The 26,059-nt window shown below is 52.1% G+C and overlaps 1 protein-coding gene across 3 annotated transcripts in view; it reads right to left on the bottom strand.

The window, feature by feature from the left end:
- The window catches only part of LOC119977259 (arf-GAP with Rho-GAP domain, ANK repeat and PH domain-containing protein 1), a 259,394-nt gene that overhangs the window by 214,291 nt on the left and 19,044 nt on the right, over positions 1-26,059 (bottom strand). The gene's annotated exons all lie outside the window — the stretch shown is intronic.

The following is a 26,059-nucleotide window of genomic DNA, read 5'->3' as shown; positions in this document are numbered from 1 at the left end:
TATTTTTTTTAAATTTCCAATTAAGGGGCAATTTTGCGTGTCCAATCCACCTACGCTGCACATCTTTGGGTTGTGGGGGTGAGACCCACGCAAATACAGGGAGAATGTGCAAACCCCACACGGACAGTGACCCAGAGCCGGGATTCGAACTCATGGCCTCGGTGCCGCGAGGCAGCAGTGCTAACCAATGCGCCACCGTGCCGCCCCTGAAATATTCAAGATTTTGAAGGAGTTTGACAAGGTAGGCATGAGGTTGTTTCAATCAGAGGGTTGTGAATCTTTTAAATACTCTACCCCAGAGGGTTGTGGAAGCTCCATCGTTGAATATATTTAAGACTCTGTGATAGACAGGTGGCTGGGGTCTCAGGGAATCGCGGACAGCGCGATTGGGAGGGATAATGGAGCTCAAGATCCATGCTAATCAGAATGCTAATGGTGAAGGCAGGTTCGTGGGCCGAAGGGTTGACGCCTGTTCCAATCTCTTGTGTTCTTCAATACCTTCAATGATGGAGCACCCACAATTATCAGGTGTAGAGAATCCAAAGATTCACAACCCTCCAAAAGATCTCATTTTCCATCTCAATTCTAAATGATCGTGCCTAATCCAGAGACTGCTCCCTACCCCTCCCCCATCCGAATCCGAACTCCGCACCCTCCCCTCCCCATCCGAATCCGGAGATTCCGCTCCCTACCCCCTCCCCCATCCAAATCCGGAGATTCCGCTCCCTACCCCCTCCCCCATCCAAATCCGGAGACTCCGCTCCCTCCCCTCCCCCATCCGAATCCGGAGACTCTGCTCCCTTCCCTCCCCATCCGAATCCGGAGACTCCGCTCCCACCCCTCCCCCATCCGAATCCGGAGACTCTGCTCCCTTCCCTCTCCCCATCCAAATCCGGAGACTCCGCTCCCTCCCCTCCCCCATCCGAATCCGGAGACCCTGCTCCCTTCCCTCCCCCATCCGAATCCGGAGACTCCCCTCCCCACCCCCTCCCCCATCCAAATCCGGAGACTCTGCTCCCTCCCCTCCCCCATCCGAATCCTGAGACTCCGCTCCCTCCCCATCCGAATCCGGATACTCTGCTCCCTCCTCTCCCCCATCCGAATCCGGATACTCCTCTCCCTCCCCTCCCCCATCCGAATCCTCTGCTCCCTCCCCTCCCCATCCGAATCCGGAGACTCCGCTCCCTCCCCTCCCCATCCGAATCCGGAGACTCCGCTCCCTCCCCTCCCCCATCCGAATCCGGAGACTCCGCTCCCTCCCCTCCCCCATCCGAATCCGGAGACTCCGCTCCCTCCCCTCCCGAATCCGAATCCGGAGATTCCACTCCCTCCCTCCCCCATCCGAGTCTGGAGACCCCCTCCCTACCCCCTCCCCCATCCGAATCCATAGACTCCGCCCCCTCCCCTCCCATCCTAATCCGGAGACTCCGCTTCCCCCCTCTCCCATCCGAAGACTCCGCTCCCTCCCCTCCCCCATCCAAATCCGGAGACTCCGCTCCCTCCCCCATTCTAATCCAGAGACTCCCGCTCCCTCCCCTCCCCCATCCGAATCCGGAGACTCCGCTCCCTCCCCTCTCCATCCGCATCCGGAGACTCCGCTCCCTCCCCTCCCCCATCCGAGTCTGGAGACCCTCATCCCTACCCCCTCCTCCATCCAAATCCGGAGACTCCCCTCCCTACCCCCCTCCCCCATCCGAATCCGGAGACTCCCCTCCCTACCCCCTACCCATCCGAATCCAGAGACTCCGCACCCACCCCTCCCCATCCTAATCCGGAGACTCCACTTCCCCCCTCTGCCATCCGAAGACTCCGCTCCCTCCCCTCCCCCATCCAAATCCGGAGAGTCCGCTCCCTCCCCTCCCCCATCCTAATCTGGAGACTCCGCTCCCTCCTCCATCCTAATCCGGAGACTCTGCTCCCTCCCCTCCCCCATCCAAATCTGGAGACTCCGCTCCCTCCCCCATCCTAATCCGGAGACTCTGCTCCCTCCCCTCCCCCATCCTAATCCGGAGACTCCGCTCCCTCCCCCTCCCCCATCCGAATCCGGAGACTCCCCTCCCCACCCCCTCCCCCATCCGAATCCGGAGACTCCGCTCCCTCCCATCCCCATCCTAATCCGAAGACTCCGCTCCCACCCCTCCCCCATCCTAATCCGGAGACTCTGCTCCCTCCCCTCCCCACCCCCTCCCCCATCCGAATCCATAGACTCCGCTCTCTCCCCTCCCCCATCCGAATCCGGAGACTCCACTCCCTCCCCCCAATCTGGACACTTTGCCCCCCCCCCTAATCTGGAGACTGTGCCCCCCCCCCCCAATCTGGAGACTGTGCCCCCCCCCCAAATCTGGAGACTGTGCCCCCCCACCCCGCCCTGAATTCTGACACTGAAACTGGACACAGTATTCCAGATGTGGTGTCAGTACGTCGCCCGAATTCTGGCCAAACAGAAACAGCAGTCTGTCACCCGGAGAAACAGCAGTCTGTCACCCGGAGAAAACAGCAGTCTGTCACCCGGAGAAACAGCAGTCTGTCACCCGGAGAAACAGCAGTCTGTCACCCGGAGAAACAGCGGTCTGTCACCCGGAGAACCTGCTCCAACCAGGAACACAGCCACTGCTGGGCGACTGCCAACATATGTGGGAGCTTTGCCTCACACAGCATTGTCACTTCCATCATCTTGTTGTCCCAGGAGATGTTCTGGATGCCTGGTGAGAATGAGCGTTGTTGAGATGAGGTTTGAGATGCCTGTGCCTTTGTTCCAATCTCTGGCCACCTCCGCTTATTTTATTCTGGGATGATTTTTGCATCAAACACGTCCTGTGGGACAGATCCCATCTCCCAATAGAGAGGGCCAGGGTGCGGCAGTAATTAGGGTGCAGCAGGGTGCTTGTTAAGCAATCAATGGCTTCTTTGAGCTTAAGTGATGAGGGAACTCTCTTCCCTTATTGAATGGTGGAATTGACTCAAAGGACCAAATCATAAAATACCTACAGTGCAGAAGGAGGCCATTTGGCCCATCGAGTCTGCACTGACCCTGTGAAAGAGCACCCACTGCCCAAGCCCACTTCCCCGCCCTGTTCCAATCACCCCTTAACCTAACCTGATCTTTGGACACTAAGTGACAATTTAGCATGGTCAATGGTCTACCCTTGCTCCTAATTAGTATTTTGTACATAGGTCATAAGTGCTCTTCCTCTCACTCAGCCATGACAAGAAGCTGTGTGTTAGTCACATATTGGGAAACTGCAGCTCACAGTGGTTTTCAGCCCGGTGGGACATCTGTTTGCTTTTGTCAGTGATGACTTTACCATTTGCCAATTTCAGCAGTGTGAATACGGACCAAGTGGCCTCTTCATCCCATCATACATACCGTTTGGATTTCCATTGTCACAGACAGTATTAATTTCTTAACATACACTGGTCCAATGTTTATTTACACAGTGTCTCCCTGACTTTTGCACAACTGTTGAAACTGCTTTGCACAACTGTCTAAGCTGCTTTGCACACCTGTCTAAGCTGCTTTGCACAACTGTCGAAACTGCTTTGCACACTGTCGAAACTGCTTTACACACCTGTCTAAGCTGCTTTGCACAACTGTCTAAGCTGCTTTGCACACCTGTCTAAGCTGCTTTGCACAACTGTCTAAGCTGCTTTGCACAACTGTCTAAGCTTCTTTGCACAGTCGAAGCTGCTTTGCACAACTGTCGAAACTGCTTTGCACAACTGTCTAAGCGTCTTTGCACACAACTGTCTAAGCTTCTTTGCACAGTCGAAGCTGCTTTGCACAACTGTCGAAACTGCTTTGCACAACTGTCTAAGCTGCTTTGCACAGTCGAAGCTGCTTTACACACCTGTCTAAGCTGCTTTGCACAACTGTCTAAGCTGTTTTGCACAACTGTCAAAACTGCTTTGCACAATGGTCTAAGCGTCTTTGCACACAACTGTCTGAGCACTTTGTACAACCTGGAGGTTACCATTGATCAGAAACTGAACTGGACTAGCCATATAAATACTGTGGCTACCAGAGCAGGTCAGAGGCTGGGAATCCTGTGGTGAGTTATGGGCGGCACGGTGGCACAGTGGTTAGCACAGTATTTTCAACCCAGTGGGACATCTGTTTGCTTTTGTCAGTGACGACTTTAACATTTGCCAATGAATGTTAAACCACAGTCAATGAATTCATCCCAGGCAGAAAGCGACAGATTTCTAAACATTATAAACATCGAGGGCGGCAAGGTGACGCAGTGGATCGACTGCTTCATGAAGCGCTGAAGACCCGGCTCCTATCCCGGCCCCGGGTCACTGTGGAGTTTGCACGTTCTCCTCCTTGATGTTTATAATATTTAGAAATCTGTCGTTTTCTGCCTGGGATGAATTCATTGACTGTGCCTCACAGCGCCGAGGATTTGGGTTCAATCCCGGCCCTGGGTCACTGGGTGGAGACATGATGGGGAGATGCCGGAGTTGGACTGGGGTGAGCACAGTAAGAAGTCTGACAACACCAGGTTAATCAGGTGATTCACCTGAGGAAGGAGCAGTGCTCCGAAAGCTAGTGTTTGAAACAAACCTGTTGGACTTTAACCTGGTGTTGTACGACTTCTTACTGTGCTCACCCCAGTCCAACGCCGGCAACTCCACATCATGTCTCCACACAGACAGTGATCCGGGGCCGGGATAGGAGCCAGGTCTTCAGCGCTTCATGAAGCAGTCTATCCACTGCGCCACCTTGCCTCCCTTGATGTTTATAATGTTCAGGAATCTGTCTCTTTCTACCTGGGGTGAATTCATTGACTGTGCTTCCGCAGCCCTCTAGGGTAGGGTACTCAAACGATTAACATCCTTCAAAGTGAAAAAATTCCTCACCATCTCAGTCCCAAGTGGTCTGACCCTTGTTCCGAGACGATGTCAATGGTTCTAGACCACACCTGCCAAGGGAAACATCCTTCCATCCTGTTGAGGTCTATCTGCGATCTCCGATCTCTGACGCTCTCACCTCAAGAGTCAGAGACTTCAGCACAAGGTGTCCATCCGGCCTGGCTGCGTTACCGACATTAACACAGCTTCACTGGCTGGAAGGCACTTTGGGAGGTTGAGGGTCTGAAAGGCGCTACAGAAATTCAAATCTCCCTTTTATTGCAGCTCAACATTCAGCCGTGTGGCAGAGGGCTTCGCACAGGAGCAGCACCGACCCACTCTCACTCACCAGACTTTGAGAGATTAGATTGTTATCCTGTACAGTATGAAACAGCTCAATGATCTAAGAACAGGAAGTTCAGCATGTTTAACCCTCTGCCTCCACCAACTCAAAAATGTAAAAATAGGAGCCCTTGAATAAAACCAGGACCTATCTTCTGCCCCAGCTCCCCATTCCTGCCCTCTTCCCATATTCCTTCATTCCCTTATTATCCAAAGAGCCCATCTCCAACCAATCCACCTCCACAGGTATGCCTTCACCTAAACTTCTTCCGCTAGGCAGCTCGGTGGAGCAGTGCGGAGGGGGGGGGGGGGGGGGGGGGGGGGGCAGTGGCAATGTTACTGGACCTCGTGATCACGAGGCAAATACGGAAAATGCCGGAAAATCTCAGCAGGTCCGGCAGCCTGTAGCGCCCCTGCCAGCGATGCCCCCATCCCGTGAAAGGAGCAAAGTCATTATCAGCACTTTGGGCCACGTCACAAATAATTCTTCTGCTGTCAACACGTCCGGGTGCAAATCTGAACCCAGAGTTTCTGGGCCAGAGGTAGGGGACCCTGCAATGAAAAGGGAGGCACGGTGGCACAGTGGTTAGCACTGCTGCCTCACAGCTCCAGGGACCCGGGTTTCAATTCCCTGCTGGGTCACTGTCTGCACGTTCTCCCCATGTCGGAGTGGGTTTCCTCCGGGTCCTCCGATTTCCTCCCACTGTCCAAAGATGTGCAGTTTAGGTGGACTGGCCATGATAAAATTGCCCATTAGTGTCTAAAGGATTAGGTGGGGTCCTGGGGATAGGGCGGGGTTGAGGTTCTAGGTAGAGCGCTCTTTCAGAGGACCGGTGCAGATTTGATGGGCCAAATGGCCTCCTTCTGCACAGCAGGGAGTCTATCATGCGAAACCCACTTTCTCAGCATGCAAGCAAATTCTTGGCTCTGTAATTGGACAAGGTTCCACCATCCATCAGACCGCCTTTATTACCCCAGTATATTTCTATACCTAGTTTAAAACAAGGTAGGGGATTTGAATATCATTGAAAAAGGGAGGCATGTTGTCGAAGCTTTCCATCTTGCACTCATCAGGACAAATACAAAAACATCAACACAATAGTTTGCAAACAAAAAGAACATGTCCAAGCATTTTGGGTTTGCCTGGAAGCTTGGGGGAGCTAATGGTTCCCCATTGCTTTCCCCATGGCAACCCCTCATCCAATTAGTCAACCTGCGAACCAATCAGCACCCTTTCCTCCTGTAGTATGAACTGTTGTGGCAGTCTTGCAATTTGCTTTTCAGCAAATAACAAAACGAAAAGCTCTTGAATGGAATGAAATGAAAATGAAATGAAATGAAAATCGCTTATTGTTACAAATAGGCTTCAAAGGAAGTTACTGTGAGAAGCCCCTAGTCGCCACATTCCAGCACCTGTTCAGGGAGGCTGGTACAGGAATTGAACCGTGCTGCTGGCCTGCCTTGGTCTGCTTTAAAAGCCAGCGATTTAGCCCTGTGCTAAACAGCCCCCAGATCTTATTCCTGATGTGTTAGGCGGGTTGATTCGATGTTGACTGCAACTGGATGCAGGGAGGCTAGAAAAAAACGTCTGACACCGGAGATGATCCAACACTGTCTTATTTACGTTATGAACTGCTGGACATGTTCAGCTGTGGGTTGACACTCCACTAATCCTACTGATGACCTCTTGCTGGCTCGACCAGACCTACTAGCTACCGCATGGTGATAGTGCTCACTAACATGTGCACTCTGACTGTATCAGTAGCTGGGTCCTGAGAGAGGGAGAGTCTTAATGCCCTGTGGGCTTTATAGTGGTGGTGTCCTGTCTGGTGATTGGTTGTTCTGTGTTGCGTGTTAATCACTGCCTGTCTGCATCTCATTATATACATGAGTGGATATTATGACAATTCTGGGGTTATGTTTGATCCCAGGACCAATCTGGATGTTAATCGGTTCCCAGGGTCTTCAAGCCAATCCTGGGGAGGGGAGGGGAGGAGGGGGGAGGGGAGGGAGGGGGGGAGGGGAGGGGAGAGGAGGGGGAGGGGGGAGGGAGGAGGGGGGAGAGGGGAGGGGAGGGGGAGACGGGAGGGGAGAAAGGGGTGGGGGCAAATGGTCCACCAGCTTTGCTGTGCGAATCAATCGAGCTGGAAATGGATGAGAGATGGAAGCACGTTGATTGAGAGGTTTAGACTCTGCTGAGATCTTACTCGATAAGCTGCTCAAGAGGATCAGCCAACTCAAACCTGGATTTTTTTTATTTGCCATTTAAGAGGAGATATATAAAAGAACCATCCCATGGTTTTGAACTAAAATTCACGTCGAGCCACAGAAGGAAGATTTTCGGAGAGTGTAACGTTCCAGGTGAGCGATCACACTGAAGCCATGACTGTTAGAAAACTCAATATTTATTTAACCTGCGGGAATACAACTCCGGCTCCGTAAAGGGTTTCCCATGCCTGGCACACACTTGGACCAGGGCATTGACGTCCCCGTGAACCCTTGCTCAAGGCTGGAGCTCCACCTCCTCACTTGGGGAGATTGTATTCGCCATGGAGATTCTGACGTTGCTGACCCTGTGACGTCCAGCCGGGTTGGAACAGACAGCTGACTAGAAGCCTATTCAATGAGATAGGTTCTAAGGAGCGCCCCAAAGGGTGGCACAGTGGTTAGCACGACTGCCTCCCAGCGCCAGGGACCCGTGCTCCGGTTTCCTCCCGCAGTCCAAAGATGGGCCGGTTAGACGGGGCTACGTGGATATTGCAGGGGAGTGGACCTAGGTAGGGTTCCCTTTCAGAGGGTTGGTGCAGCCTTGATGGGCTGAACGGCCTCCTTCTGCACCGGAGGGATTCTACTCTATGGCTATTAAAGAGGCGGGTTGATTTAGGGAGGAAATTCCAGAGCTTAGAGTCAAGGGAATGGTGGAGTAATTCAAATCAAGGCTGCTGAAAAGGCCTAAATTGGAGCAGAGCATGGATGTCGGAGAATTGCCCAGCTGCAGAAGGTTAGAGAAGATGGAAGGGAGAGAGGACAAGAAGGGATCAGAAAAGAATAATTTGAAAATTGAGGTATCGTCTTAGCCAGGAGGGGGATCAAGCATACAACAGGAAAGGTTTGCCTCTGAAAAACATTAGGCAGCACATCTTGGAATCTCCAGCACATTGACAATGTGTTTGAATTCACTCTCAGAATGTGGGTTTCGCTGGCTGGGCCAGTATTTATTGCCCATTACTAATTGCCCCTCAAGAAGGTGGTGTTGAGCTGCCTTGCTGAACTGCTGCAATCCATGTGGTGTAGGTTCACCCACTGTGCTGTTAGGGAGGGTATTCCAGAATTCTGCCCCGTACAGGGGAAGCATCCACCGCATAGAAAATTCTGTCAAACATTTTTTCCTCAATTTCCGAGTGCCTTCATGCGATTGGTTGCGTTCCCCACCTCAGCCCCCGGTTCCACCATGGTGCCACGGGTAGGAACAGCAATCAAACGAAGACAGCAGAGAGACAGCAAACTAGTCCTATCATTGAAGCAATCTGAAATTAAGAGCTCCCGGAACTTCAAAACCTGTTACTGTGTCAATGGCAGGTTGGGCAGCAGAGCACTTCCTGGTTTAACAAGTTGGTTTTGACACCTTTCAAATGTATGTTTTGTTCTCACATAAGCCTCAGCTTGCAATGGGCAAGTCCTCATTTCGGTTCTAACAGCCAACGTTCCAATGATGCAAGTATAAATGCAGAAAGTGCATTTTGTTTTTTTCAGCAATGTTGCCCGAGAGACAAATACAAAATAAGAGCAGAAGTCGGCCATTAAAACCTGCTCTGCCATTCAATAAGATCATGGCTGACTGGTTCTCCCATCGACCGCCAATAATGTTCTATTCATAGATTATCATAGAATTTACAGTGCAGAAGGAGGCCATTCGGCCCATCGAGTCTGCACTGGCTCTTGGAAAGAGCATCCTACCCAAGGTCAACACCTCCACCCTATCCCAATAACCCAGTAATCCCACCCAACACGGAGGGCAATTTTGGACACTAAGGGGCAATTTATCGCGGCCAATCCACCTAACCTGCACATCTTTGGACTGTAGGAGGAAACCGGAGCACCCGGAGGAAACCCACGCACACACGGGGAGGATGTGCAAACTTCACTTGCCCAACAGGAATCTACCTACCTCCATCTTAAAAATATTCAGTAACATCCACAGGTCCCCCTTACTCCACTGCACATGTAAAGAACTCTAATACATTGTTTAAACAAGAGTTCCCTTTCACAAAACCACACTGACTCCTCCCGTTTACCTTAGCTTTTCTAAGTGCCCGGCTATAACCTCCTAAATGATCGATTAACACCTTCCCCATGGCAGACGCCAAGCTGACTGGCCAATAGTTTCCTGTTTCCTGCCTCCCTCCCTTGAATAAAGGGGTTATATTTGCTGCTTTCTAGTCTGATGAGCCTTTCCAGAATCTGGTACACCAACATATCCGAAACCTCATTACCCACCTCTTTTAATGATAATTTTTATTATTGTCACAAGTAGGCTGACATTAACACTGCAAAGAAGTCGCTGTGAAAAGCCCCTAGTCGCCACATTCCGGCGCCTGTTCGGGTACACGGAGGGAGAATTCAAAATGTCCAATTCACCTAACCTGCACGTCTTTCAGGACTTATAGGAGAAACCCGGAGCACCCGGAGGAAACCCACGCGCACACGGGGAGAACGTGCAGACTCCGCACAGACAGTGACCCAAGCCGGGAATCGAACCTGGGGCCCTGGAGCTGTGAAACAACAGTGATAACCACTGTGCTACCGTGCCACCTTAAAGACCCAAAGATTAAGTCCATCTGGACCCAGAGACTGTCAGCCCACAGCTCCATCAGTTTTCTCAATGTTGCTTCTCTAGTGATTGTAATTTCACCGAATTGCGCCTCCCCCCCCACCCCTCCACCTCCTGATTTCAAGCTGCTAAAACTGTTACTATCCGTTTTTACATTTGTAGCTAGCTTCCTCTCATCCTCCAATTTCTTTTTCCTGTTTAACCTCCTAATCATTCTCTGCTGTTCTTTATATTCTGGCCAATTATCTGACTTTCCACTCATCTTTGTGGGGTTATGTGCTTTATCCTCAAGTCCAATGCTTTTTTTAACTTCTTTAGTTTACCATGAATAGCGGGTCTTCCCCTTAAACTTATTCTTTACAGCGGGAATATACTTTCATAGAATTTACAGTGCAGAAGGAGGCCATTCGGCCCATCGAGTCTGAACCGGCCCTTGGAAAGAGCACCCCACTTAAGCCCCACACCTTCACCCTATCCCCGTAACCCCACCTGACCTTTTTGGACACTAAGGGCAATTGATCATGGCCAGTCCACCTAACCTGCACATCTTTGGACTGTGGGAGGAAACCGGAGCACCCGGAGGAACCCCATGCAGACACGGAGAGAACGTGCAGACTCCGCACACACAGTGACCCAAGCCGGGAATCGAACCTGGGACCCTGGAGCTGTGAAGCAACAGTGCTACCCACTGTGCTACCGTGCTGCCCTCTGAAATATCCCTTTAAATATCTGCCACTGCTTCTGTATTTATGCTTCCCTGAACCTCGTGTCCCAGTTTACTTCAGCTAGCTCAGTTTCCATGCCCACATAGTTGCCTTTATTTAAGTTTAAAATACCAGTCGTCTCCCTTCCAAACTGGGTGTAAAATGCAATCACATTGTGGTTACTGCTACCTATGAGGTCATTAATCAATCCTGTCACATTACACAGTAACCTGCTCTCTGGTTAGCCGGAGAACCTGCCACTCAAGAAACTATTTCGAAAATATTCGAAGAACTCCTCATCCAGATTATATCTGCCAATCTGATGTTTCCTGTTTATAAATGGATTAAAATCATTTCATTTAATATGTTTTAATCCCCACAGTGCAGAAGGAGGCCATTTGGCCCATCGAGTCTGCACCGACCCTCTGAAAGAGAACCCTACTGAGACCCAATCACCCACCCTATCCACGTAGCCCCACCTCGGGACAATTTAGCATGGTCAATCCACCCAATCCGCGCATCTTTGGACTGTGGGAGGAAACCGGAGCACCGGGAGGAAACCCACGCACACAGGGGGAGAACATGTAAACTCCACACAGACGGTCACCCGAGTCGGAGTCGGACCCAGATCGCTGGCGCTGTGAGGCAGCAGTGCTAACCACTGTGCCACCCCAAATTCCTTTTCCACATCAAGTCCCATTCACCCCTTGCCCTCTGTTCTTGCTGACCAACATATTGGTTCCTGGTCCGACAATGCCTTCATTTTGTTCAAATCCGCCCCTCCACCACCGCCCCCCTCCCCCGCCCCCACCCCCTCACCCGACCTTGCCCTCTTCCTTTCTCTGTAATTTCGTCCAGCCCGAAAACCCTCCAAGGTCTCTGCACCCCTCCAATTCTGGCATCGAGTGAATCCCTCACTGTAGCAAGGTCCTCAGTGATTATTATTATCATCCCTTTGTCACAAACACTAAATATTTCTTCTTGTATATTTTGTCCTACATTGTGGTTACCGTTAGGGAGACTGCAGACCACCCCCACCAATATGGTGACGACACCGAGAACTCCCCCTCTCTATGAAACAGTAACCACGGGGTCGCTAACGCCCACCCGAGGGACATGCGGAGCTTCGGTTTAACGTCTGAACAGAAAGGCAGCAGACGCAATTCAGCAGACGAATGTTAAAGTCCGCTTTGTGCACGTTTAGCGGAGTGTATCTTGGTGGATGCGGCACCGAGAATCACCCCACTATTCTACGCCACTTTGCCGTTTCTTTTAGCCTCGGGGGAGTATCTCCCCGTCGGGGCCACACTTGATTAGCTGCTGGTGAACGGACCATTTTGATCAGCAGCCTCAATCTTTTCTGGCCCCCGCACCCCTCCCACCCTTTATCGACCATCCCTTCACCTCCCCAACCGTTGGGAAACCCCCTCCAACTGGCAAGGCCCACAACCGGGCAGTGCAGTGCCCCTGGAACCCTGATGGTTCCACCCTGGCAGTGCCAGGGTGCCTCAGTGGCACAGACAAGGTGCCCAGGGAGTGCCAGGGTACCACCCTGCCCTGTCCCTGCCCATCCAGGGGTCCCTAGGCCGGAGAGGCCCACCCACCCCCCGGGGCACCTTATGCCTGGACCATGCTTGTGTGGACCAGTACTGAACAGCGCCCTGGCTAGGGTTCCTGTCCTGAGAGGCGGGTCAATCCGACGGCTCATTTAAATATGTTGGTGCGGAAGAAGTAGCGCGTGCGTTCGGCATATTGGGCGCCTGCGTCATCAGGCCCGAGTTTCCCAAACAAGGGCATTCCCGGGTTTTCTCTTTGCTTTGCTTTTTACTGGAGTTGCTGCCAAAGACTGCTCAAAATCCCGGGCTTGATCCTCGTCGCCGATGTAATAATTCCAGGAGGCTCGGAGTAAAAGGCCAAAATGGTTTATTTTAAATGGGAGGGTATTCAGATGTCTGCAGAGTGAGCCCCTAGTGGTGAGCTGAGGAAATGACCGCTGCGTGTGCAGGTATAAAAACAGCATCTTTCATTTGACATTTCTGAAATCTGTAGCATTTGATAAAAACGAGGAGGTTTAGAGTGAGATGCCATTTCAACGAGAGGGAGGTTGGGGAGAAATCTTTTCAGCTTTGAATCTCAACACACACACACAGATGGAAAAACCCGCACACGCATGCACACACAGGACATAACCACACACACGCAAAGGCACGCACACACACATGGACATACCCGCACACGCAATGGCATGCACACACACATGGACATACCCTCACATGCAATGGCGCGCACACACATACGGACATACGCGCACTCACACGCACAGACGCGCGCACATACACACGCGTACAGGCGTGCACACACACTCATGGACATACCCGGACACACACATGTGCACGCGCAGGGATACGCACATGCGCAAACACAGGGAAACACACACGCAGAAACCCATAAGATCCAGCCCCGCCCCTCCTCACCCACCCTCACGATAATTGGTTGTAGGAGTGCGGGAGCCCATAAACCCGGTTATATAGAAAGTCACAGCTTAGTAAAGAGCCTAGAAATGGGAACATAACCCTGGTTGGAGACACAGGCTGAAGAAACATGGCCATGAATCAGCTCACATCTCAGCCCTCAATCAAACCCGAAACAGAACAGGAACCCAAAGGTTATCTGGTAACCTGGGAGAGCAATCAGCAAATGTTGACGCCCACGAGTAATCATCAAGGCATCGAAAATAGGAGCAGAAAGCGGCCACCTGGCCCTTCAAGCCTGCTCCGCCATTCATTATGATCATGGCTGATCATCGAACTCAATAGCCTGATCCCACTTTCCCCCCCCCTATCCTTTAAACCCCTTCGCCCCAAGTGCAATAGCTAACCGCTTCCTGTAACCATACAGTGTCCCGGCCTCAACTACTTTCTGCGGTAGCGAATTCCACAGGCTCACCACTGTCTGGGTGAAGAAATCTCCCCTACCTCAGTCCTAAACGGTTTAGCCCTTATCTTCAAATTGTGACCCCTGGTTCTGGTCTCCCTGCCAGAAATAGACAGAGCCCACCGGTCACTCCACCCAAGACCCAAGGCTGGAGATCAACCCAGGGTGATAATCGCTAATAACGCATCGGTACCTGCACCGGGAAAGATTCCTGCGCTGGGCAAGACAAACAGGAAACAAACTGGGAGGGTCAGCGGATCAGGATCTACCAAGACATTCCCCGCGATCGGCCAGGTCAGACCCAGAGTTCAACAGGACGAAGGCTGCCCTGTAAAGAGCAGCGTAAATTTGAGATGCTGTACCTGGCCAAACTCTGGGTCACATTCTAGGGCAGGGAACACCTCCTCATGGTCCCTGCGGACAGATACATTTGTCCTGGGGAAGGGGCTGGAGAAATGGCAGCAGGGACAGCGGTAAAGGGAGCGCCCGAAGAGACTTTATTCCTTTATTATTTTAATTCACCATCCCGAAGGACAGTTTGCGCCGGGCAGAGAGAGAGAGAGAGAGAGAGAGGGCATCAGAGTGCAGGAAAGGGTGAGAAGAACGACAGGTTGGGAGAGCAGATTGCGAGCGACGGGGGGGACACACAACCGACCCCGAGAGGGGGGCCACCGCTCTCGCGGGAAAGCTCGTACCAGGAACCCTGAGCGAGGGAGGGGCACCTCCCGCAGAGAGAGCATCTGGCAGGGGAGGGGGCATCAGCAACAAGGGAACAACTACGGGAAGAAACAGGGGGAAGGGGGACAGAAGGACAGGGTGGGAGAGAAAGAAAATGCCGTGGGGAAACATACAAGTAAAGATAGTCAGGGCATTAGGCTGGTTACAAAGGCATCGCAGGCAGCCAGCCACAATGGCGGGTCCCAGAGTCCAGGAGCCCGACCTCATGGGGAGAACGGTGACTGTGGCCATTTTGGACGGCCCCCTAACAAAGGGAAACCCCGGAATACAGGGGCGGGTCCATCAGGTAATTATGGTTGATCCTGCAGGAGGGGGGAGACGAAACCCCCCCCCCCACAAACACAGGATAGCCACCTAGAACATCGGGGGACTTAACGGCCGAGTGAAAAGATCCAGAGTCTTCACCCACCTGCGCAGTATGAAAGCCGACATAGTCGTCCTCCAAGAGATGCACCGGAGTCAGAAGGACGGACTGCGGGTAAGAAAGGGCTGTGTGGTTCCCTTTATGAGGTGACGGCCAGGGGGTAGCTATACTGTTAAATAAGAGGACGATGTTTACTGTGACCAGGACAGTTACGGACCGGGGTGACGGTACGTGTTGGTCAGCGGTCTCCTAGACAGGGCACTGGTGGTCGTAGTGAACATGTACGCGGCCAACACAGCATTTACAAAGAAGACCATGGCGGAAATCCCCAACATAGCGACGGACCGACTGGTCAGGAGGGAAAGGGTAGCCACAGTACAACAACGAACGGAAACAAAAGAAGGGGGAGGGGAGGGGAGGGGGTGAATAAAGAGGTACGGAGGCCAAGTATGCCGAGCAAATAATACACAGTGCCATACCAACCAAACAGAATAGAAGAACTGATGAGGGAAGAGGCACAACAGACGACCAGAAGGGGAGGGGGTCAGGAAGGGGGCGGGGGACGGGGAAGGGGGCGGGGGACGGGGGAGGAGACAGGGGACCCAGCTAGGACGCCGACTGGAGAAAATAAAAGCTGTAACCCTTGTAAATAACCATGATGTGGAGATGCCGGCGTTGGACTGGGGTGGGCACAGTAAGAAGTCTGACAACACCAGGTTAAAGCCCAACAGGTTTGTTTCAAACACGAGCTTTCGGAGCACAGCTCCTCCCTCAGGCGAATTACCTGAGGAAGGAGCTGCGCTCCGAAAGCTCGTGTTTGAAACAAACCTGTTGGACTTAACCTGGTGTTGTCAGACTTCTTGTTGTAAATAACGGTAGATAACCGATGTGTATATATATTTTTGTTTTCGACGTATGTTCGAGCTTACCTCTGTTCTGTATAAGGGCTGGTTTAGCACAGTGGGCTAAACTGCTGGCTTGTAATGCAGAACAAGGCCAGCAGCACGGTTCAATTCCCGTACCAGCCTCTCCGAACAGGTGCTGGAATGTGGTGACTAGGGGCTTTTCACAGTAACTTCATTGAAGCCTACTTGTGACAAATAGCAATTATTATTATTAATAAAAACATTAAAAAAGAAATTTAAACTCTGATGTCTAATGTGGACTCCTATCGAAAGCCTTCTGAAAGTCCAAATAAACCACATCCACTGGTTCCCCCTCATCATCTCTACGAGTTACGTCCTCAAAGAATTCCAGTAGATTTTCCAAGCATGATTTCATTCTCGTAAGTCCATGCTGACTCTGTCTGACCCTGCCACTGTTTTCCAAGTGTTCTGCTATTAAGGGTAGAATTCTCCAGCCGATGGGAATTTCTGTTCCCGCCGGCAGGGCACACCACCCGTGGATTTTCCAGTAGAGTGGGGGGACTACAAGAGGAATTCCTATGGAATAGAGAATCCCGTCGGCAGTGAACGGCGTGACGCCGGGAAACACGCGGTGGGGGAAATCGGATGTTCTCCCCGTGTCTGCGTGGGTTTCCTCCGGGTGCTCCGGTTTCCTCCCAGAAGTCCCGAAAGATGTGCTTGTTGCCGAATTAGACATTCCGAATTCTCCCTCTGTGCACCCGAACAGACGCCGAGGGGATTTTCACAGTAACTTCATTGCAGTGTTAATGTAAGCCTACTTGTGACAACCATAAGGATTATTATTGTGACATTTCCAATACGGTATTTGTGTTCTCCTTTGTGAAGACAGAACCAAAATATGTATTTAGTTGGTCAGCCATTTCTTTCTTGCCCATTATAAATTCCTCTGCTTCTGACTGTAAGGGACCCACATTTGTCTTCACCAATCTTTTTCTCTGCACAAACCTATAGAACCTTCTACAATCAGTTTTCATGTTCCCTGCAAACTTACTCTTGTTCTCTGTTTTCCCTTTCTTAATCAACCCCTGGATCCTTCTTTGCTGAATTCTAAACTGCTCCCAATCCTCAGGTATGTTGTTTTTCCTGTACGCCTCTGCCTTGGATCGAATACTATCTCTAATTTCCCTTGCAAGCCATGGTTTGGCCACCTTTCCCGTTTTACTCATCGTTCCAGGCAGGGAAAAACAATTCTTGCAGTTCCCCCATTGTCTATCCACTGCCATACTGTTAAGTCACGATCCCCAATCCATGGTAGCCAACCCACGCTTCATACCCATGCTTCATACCCACGCTTCGTACCCACGCTTCATTGCAGTTTCCTTTATTTTGATTCAGTACCCTCGTCTCAGAATCAGTTTTGCCATCTCCACCTTGATGACAAATTCTATCATGTTATGATCGCTCATCCCCAAGGGGTCTCGCACAACTCGACTGTCAATGATTCCGTTCCCGTTACACAGGACCCAGTTTCAGATGGCCTATTCTCCAGTTGGTTCCTCAATATATTGGTCCAGAAAACCATCCCATATCCATTCCAGGAATTCCTCCTCTGCGGTATTGTGGCTAATTTGATTTTCCCAATCTATAGGCAGATAAAAATCACCCATAATGACAGGTGTTCCTTTATCGCACACCTCTCTAATTTCCTGTTTAATGTCATTCCCAGCATCACCTCTACAGGGGGTCTATATACAACTCCCACTGATGTTTTTTGCCCCTTGTCCCCTTCTCAGTTCTACCCATACAGATTCCACATCATCGGAGCAAAACATCCTCCCTCACCACTGTGTTGATTTCCGCTTTGTCAAATTTATTTTCGAATTATGGGGCAATTCAGCATGGCCAATCCCACCTGCCCTGCACATCCTTTTGGGTGGTGGGGGTGAGACCCACGCAGACATGGGGAGAATGTGCAAACTCCACACGGACAGCGACCCGGGCCGGGATTGAACCCGGGTCCTCGATGCTGTGAGGCAGCAGTGCTAACCACTGCACCACCCTATTGATTTCCTCCTTAACCAGCAATGCCACGCCACTGCCTTTTCCTTTTTGTCTGTATTTCCTAAATATTGAATACTCCTGGATGTTCAGTTTCCACCCCTGGTCCCCCGGCAGCCACGTCTCCGTAATCCCAACTATATCATACCAGTTTACATCTATTTGCACGATCAATTCATCCACTTTATTGTGAATGTTCTGCATGTTAAAGCACAAAGTCTTAAGCTTGTCTTTTTAACATTCGTTCTCCCATTCCCACTATTTTGCGCTGTGGTCCTGACTGCTTCTGGTCCTTGGTTTCTCTGCTTCTCACTTTTCTTATTCCCCTTTCTGTCTTTTATTTCTGTCCTTGTTTCCTCCTCCTCTGACTCCTTGCATAGGTTCCCATCCCTCTGCCTTTTTAGTTTAATGCCCCTCCGACCACTCTGGCAAAGACTCCCCCTAGGACATCAGTCCCGGTCCTGCCCAGGTGTAAACCGCCCAGTTTGTACTGGGCCCACGTCCCCCAGAACCAGTCCCAATGCCCCAGGGATCTGAAATCCTTCCCCTCACACTATCTCTCGTATCATCCGATACATCCTGCTATTTCTACTCTGACTAGCACGTGGCACTGGGGGTAATCCTGAGATCACTACCTTAGAGGTCCGACTTCTCAACCTTTTCCTAACTCCCTATATTCTGCTTTCAGGACCTCATTGCTTTTTTTTTAAACCTAAGTCATTGGTACCGATGTGTACCACGACCACTGGCTATTCACCCCCTACAAAATGTCCTGTAACTGTTCCGAGACATCCTTGACCCTAGCACCAGGAAGGCAACATACCATCCTGGAGTCTCGTTTGCGGCCACAAAAATGCCGAACTATTCCCCTTAAAATTGAGTCCCCCATAACCATTGCATTTCCACACATTTTATTCCTCCCCTCTGTAGCAGAACCAGCCATGGTGCAACTAATTTGGCTGTTGCTGCTTTCCCCCGAGAGGCCATTCCCCCTAAGTGTATCCAAAGCGGTACATCTGTTTTTCAGGGGCATGGCCACAGGAGATTCCTGCAACACCTGGCTAGTCCTCTTGCTCTGCCTGGTGGTCACCCGTTCCCTTCCTGCCTGTCGAGTCTTAGCCTGCATGAAACCACCTCACAATGCATGCTATCCACGATACTCTTCAGCTCACGCATGCTCTACAGCCGCTGCTGCAGCTCAGAAACCCGGGTTTCCAGGAGCAGCAGCTGGAGGCACGTTCTGCACACATGTTGGCCCCAGGCACTGGAAATGTTCTCGGCTTCCCACATAGAGCAGGGGGAGCACACCAGGTTTTGAGCTCACCGGCCATGAGTTTTAAGGAAGTCTAAACCAGAGTGGAACTAGTAGACTAGCTAGTAGAACTAGTAGATGTCTTGTATTTGGACTTCCAGAAGGTGTTCAACAAGGTACCTCACAAAAGGTTAAGAGCCCATGGTGTTGGAGGTAGCATATTGGCATGGATGGAAAATTGGTGAATGGGCAGGAAACAGTGAGTGGGAGATAAAGTGTTCTTTTTCAGGTTGGCAACTTGTAACCAATGGGGTTCCAAAGGGAGCATGGCTGGGACTATAACTGTTTACAAAATATATTAATAACCTGGAGGAAGGAAGCAAATGTCCTGTTCCCAAATTTCCAGAGAACACAATAATAGGTGGAAAGGCAAGTTGTGAGAGGGGTGCAGACAGTTTGCAAAGAGATATTGACGGGTTAAGTAAGTGGGCAACGTGTTGGCAAATGGAGTATAGCGTGGGCAAATGGAGTAGAGTGTGGGCAAATGGAGTAGAGTGTGGGCAAATGGAGTATAGTGTGGGCAAATGGAGTATAGTGTGGGAAAACGGAGTATAGTGTGGGCAAACGGAGTATAGTGTGGGCAAATGGAGTATAGTGTGGGCAAATGGAGTATAGTGTGGGCAAATGGAGTATAGTGTGGGCAAACGGAGTATAGTGTGGGCAAATGGAGTAGAGTGTGGGCAAATGGAGTAGAGTGTGGGCAAATGGAGTATAGTGTGGGCAAATGGAGTATAGTGTGGGCAAATGGAGTATAGTGTGGGCAAATGGAGTATAGCGTGGGCAAATGGAGTATAGCGTGGGCAAATGGAGTATAGCGTGGGCAAATGGAGTATAGTGTGGGCAAATGGAGTATAGTGTGGGCAAATGGAGTATAGTGTGGGCACATGGAGTATAGCGTGGGCAAATGGAGTATAGCGTGGGCAAATGGAGTATAGTGTGGGCAAATGGAGTATAGTGTGGGCAAATGGAGTATAGTGTGGGCAAATGGAGTATAGTGTGGGCACATGGAGTATAGTGTGGGCACATGGAGTATAGTGTGGGCAAATGGAGTATAGTGTGGGCAAATGGAGTATAGTGTGGGCACATGGAGTATAGTGTGGGCACATGGAGTATAGCGTGGGCAAATGGAGTATAGCGTGGGCAAATGGAGTATAGTGTGGGCAAATGGAGTATAGTGTGGGCAAATGGAGTATAGTGTGGGCAAATGGAGTATAGTGTGGGCAAATGGAGTATAGTGTGGGCACATGGAGTATAGTGTGGGCAAATGGAGTATAGTGTGGGCACATGGAGTATAGTGTGGGCAAATGGAGTATAGTGTGGGCAAATGGAGTATAGTGTGGGCAAATGGAGTATAGTGTGGGCAAATGGAGTATAGTGTGGGCACATGGAGTATAGTGTGGGCAAATGGAGTATAGTGTGGGCAAATGGAGTATAGTGTGGGCACATGGAGTATAGTGTGGGCAAATGGAGTATAGTGTGGGCAAATGTGTAGCTTTTCATGTTGGAAGAAGAACAAAAGAATGAGGCCGTGCCGGAGACCACCCGCGACCAGCGCGAATTACGCCACGCCGCCCCAACGCCGGCATGCGCTTCTCCGCAGAGCGGAGAATCGGTGCCGCCGTGGTTGGCACGGCGCCGGTCGGGGGCTGCTCCACGTGGCCGGCCCGCCGATTCTCAGCCGATGAGCCGAGCGGCCGTCGTAAAAACGCCCAGTCCCACCGCCGCCGTCCACACCTGCTCTCAGCCGGAGGGAACTCAGCGGGGATGGGGCAGGGGGTGGTCCGACCCGGGGGGGGGGGGGGGGGGGAAGGCCTCCGATGTGGCCTGGCCCCGATCGGGACCTACTGATCGGCGGGCCGGCCTCTCTGGCTGGGGGCTCCCTTTCTTCCGCGCCGGCCCCTGTAGCCCTACGCCATGTTGCATCGGGGCCGGCGCGTTGAAGAGAGCCACTGCGCATGCATGCGTTGGCGCCAGTGCCACTGCGCATGTACGGATCCTGCGGCGCCCAGTTCACACTGGAATCAGCAGCTGGAGTGGCGTGAACCTGTAGGGGCCAGAATTGCCGGTCCTGAGGCCGTGTTGACACCGTTGGGAAACGCGATGGCGTTCAACACTGAGCTTCAACACTGAGCCTCAGGATCACAGAATCCCGCCCAGATTATTATTTAAATGGAGAAAAACTGCAGAAAGCTGCAACACAAAGGGACTTGGGGGCACTTGTGCCCGGAACACAGAAAGCTAGCACACAGGGGCAGCAGGGAATAGAACCCCTACATGCTAAAGGAGGCCTTTAGACCATCGAATCTGCTCCAGCCATCTGAAAGAGCACCCACCCAGACCCACTCCCCTTCCACGTAACACCACCCAGACCCACTCCCCTTCCACGTAACACCACCCAGACCCACTCCCCTTCCACGTAACACCACCCAGACCCACTCCCCTTCCACCTAACACCACCCTGACCCACTCCCCTTCCACCTAACACCACCCAGACCCACTCCCCTTCCACATAACACCACCCAGACCCACTCCCCTTCCACGTAACACCACCCAGACCCACTCCCCTTCCACGTAACACCACCCAGACCCGCTCCCCTTCCACGTAACACCACCCAGACCCGCTCCCCTTCCACGTAACACCACCCAGACCCACTCCCCTTCCACCTAACACCACCCAGACCCACTCCCCTTCCACGTAACACCACCCCGACCCACTCCCCTTCCACCTAACACCACCCCGACCCACTCCCCTTCCACCTAACACCACCCAGACCCACTCCCCTTCCACGTAACACCACCCTGACCCACTCCCCTTCCACGTAACACCACCCTGACCCACTCCCCTTCCACGTAACACCACCCAGACCCACTCCCCTTCCACGTAACACCACCCAGACCCACTCCCCTTCCACCTAACACCACCCAGACCCACTCCCCTTCCACCTAACACCACCCTGACCCACTCCCCTTCCACATAACACCACCCAGACCCACTCCCCTTCCACGTAACACCACCCCGACCCACTCCCCTTCCACGTAACACCACCCTGACCCGCTCCCCTTCCACCTAACACCACCCCGACCCACTCCCCTTCCACGTAACACCACCCTGACCCACTCCCCTTCCACATAACACCACCCAGACCCACTCCCCTTCCACCTAACACCACCCTGGACACACACTCGGGGGCAATTTAAGCATTTGCGATCCACCTAACCCAAGTGCATGCGCACTGCTGGTTATACCCGGGCACCGCTAGCCTGGCACCCTGGCAGTGCCACCTGCATGCCAGCCTGGCAATGCCAAGGTGGCAGGGGCACTGCCAGGGCGCCAAGTGGCATGTTTTTGCACGGTGATGCTCAAGTCGGAGTGCCCTCCGTGGGTGTTGGGGGCGTCAAGAGATCAGGACGCCGATTAATAATGGTGTATAAATGGTGTCCCGATCTCTCACTACGGGGTGAGATGCGCCAAGCGGAGTTCCTCAGTGCACAAACGGGGCTGTGCACGGTCTCGGACGCACGTTCCCCGCAGAGACCCCCTGTCTAACGCGAGTGCTATTTTATAGCGTTGTGTTTCTCAGCACTGAGAGAGCCGGGAAACACGCGGCACTCGCTCTGGGAATTCGTTCCTATTTAGTTAAATCCCGCCCCATTATTTCATTGGAGGCAGTTCGGAGAAGGTTGACTGGGATGATCCCTGGAATGGAGGGGGTGTCTGATCAGTAAAGGTTGGGATCTCCTCTTTGGAATTCAGCAGAACGAGAGGAGATCCCATTGAAACATACGGAGCGGGATTCTTTGGTCCGCCAGACAGGTTTTCCTGGGAGGTCCGGCCCTCGGCAGCAGCTGGATTTTCCATTCCCACCACCTGCCAATGGGATTTCCCATTCTGGCCACCTCACGCCGCTGGGAATCCCGGGAATGTGGGTGCGCTGCCGGTGCGACAGAGATTCCCGCCGGCGGAGAATCCCGCTGGGGATTTGCGAACGGGGTTGACAGGGTAAATGCTGAATGGATGGTTTCCCGCTCGGGAGAGTCTAGCACCGGACGCCAGCGTCTCCGAAAAAGGGGAACCCATTTCAGACGGAGATGTGGAGGAATTTCTTCTCTCAGAGGTGGGTGAGTGTGTGGAACTCCGTGTCACAGAGAGCTGTGGGGACAGAGTCTGTGCCACAGAGAGCTGTGGGGGCAGAGTCTGTGTCACAGTGAGCTGTGGGGGCAGAGTCCGTGTCACAGAGAGCTGTGGGGACAGAGTCTGTGCCACAGAGAGCTGTGGGGGCAGAGTCCGTGTCACAGAGAGCTGTGGGGACAGAGTCCGTGTCACAGAGAGCTGTGGGGACAGAGTCTGTGCCACAGAGAGCTGTGGGACAGAGTCCGTGTCACAGAGAGCTGTGGGGGCAGAGTCCGTGTCACAGAGAGCTGTGGGGCAGAGAGCTGTGGGGACAGAGTCCGTGTCACAGAGAGCTGTGGGACAGAGTCCGTGTCACAGAGAGTTGTGGGGGTAGAGTCGGTGTCACAGAGAGCTGTGGGGGCAGGGTCCATGTCACAGAGAGCTGTGGGGCAGTGCCCTTTGTATGTTTAAGCTGAGATCAGAAAGGGAATTCCGGATTATGGAGAAAGGGCAGGAATGTGGACAGGAGGAATGTCAGATCGGCCATGTTCCTGTGGAATAGCAGAGCAGGCTCGAGGGGCCGATTAGCCTCCTCCTGTTCCCATTTTCTATGGTCTTACCACTTTAAATTACACTTTTCGGAAAACAATTAAATCAGATAGAATAATTATTCTGAGGCCTTTCTTCCCTGCTCCTCACCACGACAGAATACAGCCATTACAAACTATGGGATAAAAGTAGGAAATACGTACCCGCCCGTACTCACCCAATCAACTGCTTCCACTTGCCCTGCATCACTTTTGAATCACCTCATACAATTGTTGAATTTACAGTGCAGAAGGAGGCCATTCAGCCCATCGAGTCTGCACCGGCCCTTACAAAGAGCACCCTACTCAAGCCCACGTATCTACGCTATCGCCGTAACCTGGGAACACCCACTTAAACCTTTTTCTTTTGGACACTAATGGCAATTTATCATGGCCAATCCACCTAACCCGCACATCTTTGGACTGTGGGAGGAAACCGGAGCACCCGGAGGAAACCCACGCACACATGGGGAGAACGTGCAGACTCCGCGCAGACAGTGACCCAAGCCGGGAATCGAACCCGGGACCCTGGCGCTGTGAAGCAATTGTGCTAACCACTGTGCTACCGCCCTGCCCTCAGGAGCTCCAAACTCCAAGTTAGCGCACCGCTCTTAGTCTCGCTCGTTCTCGTGCTCTTTTCTCCCCCTCGGCTTTCTGTTATTATCTCAAGGCCAATTCTGCGCCTCTCCATTCAATCATACCAACCATTCCAATGCAAAAACCTGCCAATTATTATTTTCCATTAATTTGACAGGGGCCCCAGTTTGAGGAACATTTTCCACAACGTCAGCCTAGCCCAGGGTCAAGAAGGTCAGGGTTCGAGCCCCCCACCTCGAACCCAGAATCCAGGGCACGGGACCGGGCTCACTTTTCAGAACGTGACTGGTTGTGGGCCAAGATGGGAAGGCGTTTAACTGCAGCACTTTATCATTGAGGCAACGGCTGTATAAAATCCTGGGCTCCATGTGAAATATTTAAATCCTCTCCTGACATTCGAGATAGCAGCCAGAGAATCTCTCTTACTGATCCAGCGGAAGGCTAAATATTGCTCAGGATTCCAGAGCCAATGGCTTGTCTTCTTTGGAATGTGGGTCATGGGATCTTTCACATTCACCCGAGATGAAATGCAGGCATTTCCTTGGGTTTTGTGTCTCATTGTAACAGTGCAGCATTCCCGGAGGTGTGTCGGACGGGATCAGGAGCTCCCTTTCCTCTGGAATTGGGCTTCAAGCCCAGCTTTCTGGCTTAGAATTGAGAGAACTATCAAGGCATCGTGCAGTCCATCTGATCACAAACATCCTGCCGTTGTCATTCTCTTCTCCCGCCGGGAGCGCATGACCCCCCCCCCCAACCGGGAGCGTACGCCCGCCAGCGAATCTCCCAGCGGCGTGGGGTGGTTCCAATGGGAAATCCCATTGAGAAGTGGCGGAAAGGGTGAATCCCGCCTCCAGCGAACTGTATGCCACCAAGAAACAGGCGTCTGAGGAACCGGAGAAACCCACCCAGTGTCTTCGTGGAGGGACAAGGCTGCAATTGGAACCTTGGACAGGAGAAATCTAAAATGCATCGAGCTCACTGTTTACCATCGGGACAGTCAGGTGATTGAACAATAAAGGAGCTACTGGCTAACCACACTGACCAGGAATGGGGAGATTGGGAAGCCGGAAATCCAAAATCCTCCCAAACGCAAAAAAACCCAACACAAACTATGTCCCAATTTATTCAGACACAGAGTCCCAAAATGTTAATACCTGAAAGATCTAAATTGTAACTGAATATATACCACCATCTGTCTGAGGAGATCATTACAGGCCAGGTACCGGTGAGGAAGCCGGTTTTGTCACACAGTAAGTCGCATCCCACCCTCTGGACTAGAAGCTCCAGGTTCAAGTCCATCACCAGGACTTGTTGGCAATGGAAGGAGTTTTCCTTACAGTTCAAAGGGCTGATAATCAGCTCTGGGGGCTCTATCAGGAGGCCGGTTTAGTTCAGGAGGCTGGACAACTGGTTCATGATGCAGAGCGAGGCCAGCAGCCCGGATTCAATTCCCATACCGGCTGAGGTTATTCATGAAGGCCCCGCCTTCTGAACCCTGGCCCCTCGCCTGAGGTGTGGTGACCCTCAGATTAAACCACCACCAGTCAGCCCTCCCCCCTCAAAGGGGAACGCAGCCGAGGGTCACCTGGGACTATGGCGACTTTACCTTTCAAATCACGGGCAGCACGGTAGCACTGTGGATAGCACAATTGCTTCACAGCGCCAGAGTCCCAGGTTCGATTCCCGGCTTGGGTCACTGTCCGTGCGGAGTCTGCACGTTCTCCCCGTGTCTCTGTGGGTTTCCTCCGGGTGCTCCGGTTTCCT

The sequence above is a fragment of the Scyliorhinus canicula genome, chromosome 14 (genome assembly GCF_902713615.1).
Source record: "Scyliorhinus canicula chromosome 14, sScyCan1.1, whole genome shotgun sequence".
In the NCBI taxonomy this organism is placed as follows: Eukaryota; Metazoa; Chordata; class Chondrichthyes; order Carcharhiniformes; family Scyliorhinidae; genus Scyliorhinus; species Scyliorhinus canicula.
Note: the sequence above shows the minus strand (reverse complement) of the source record. Positions and strands in the feature narration are given on the sequence as shown.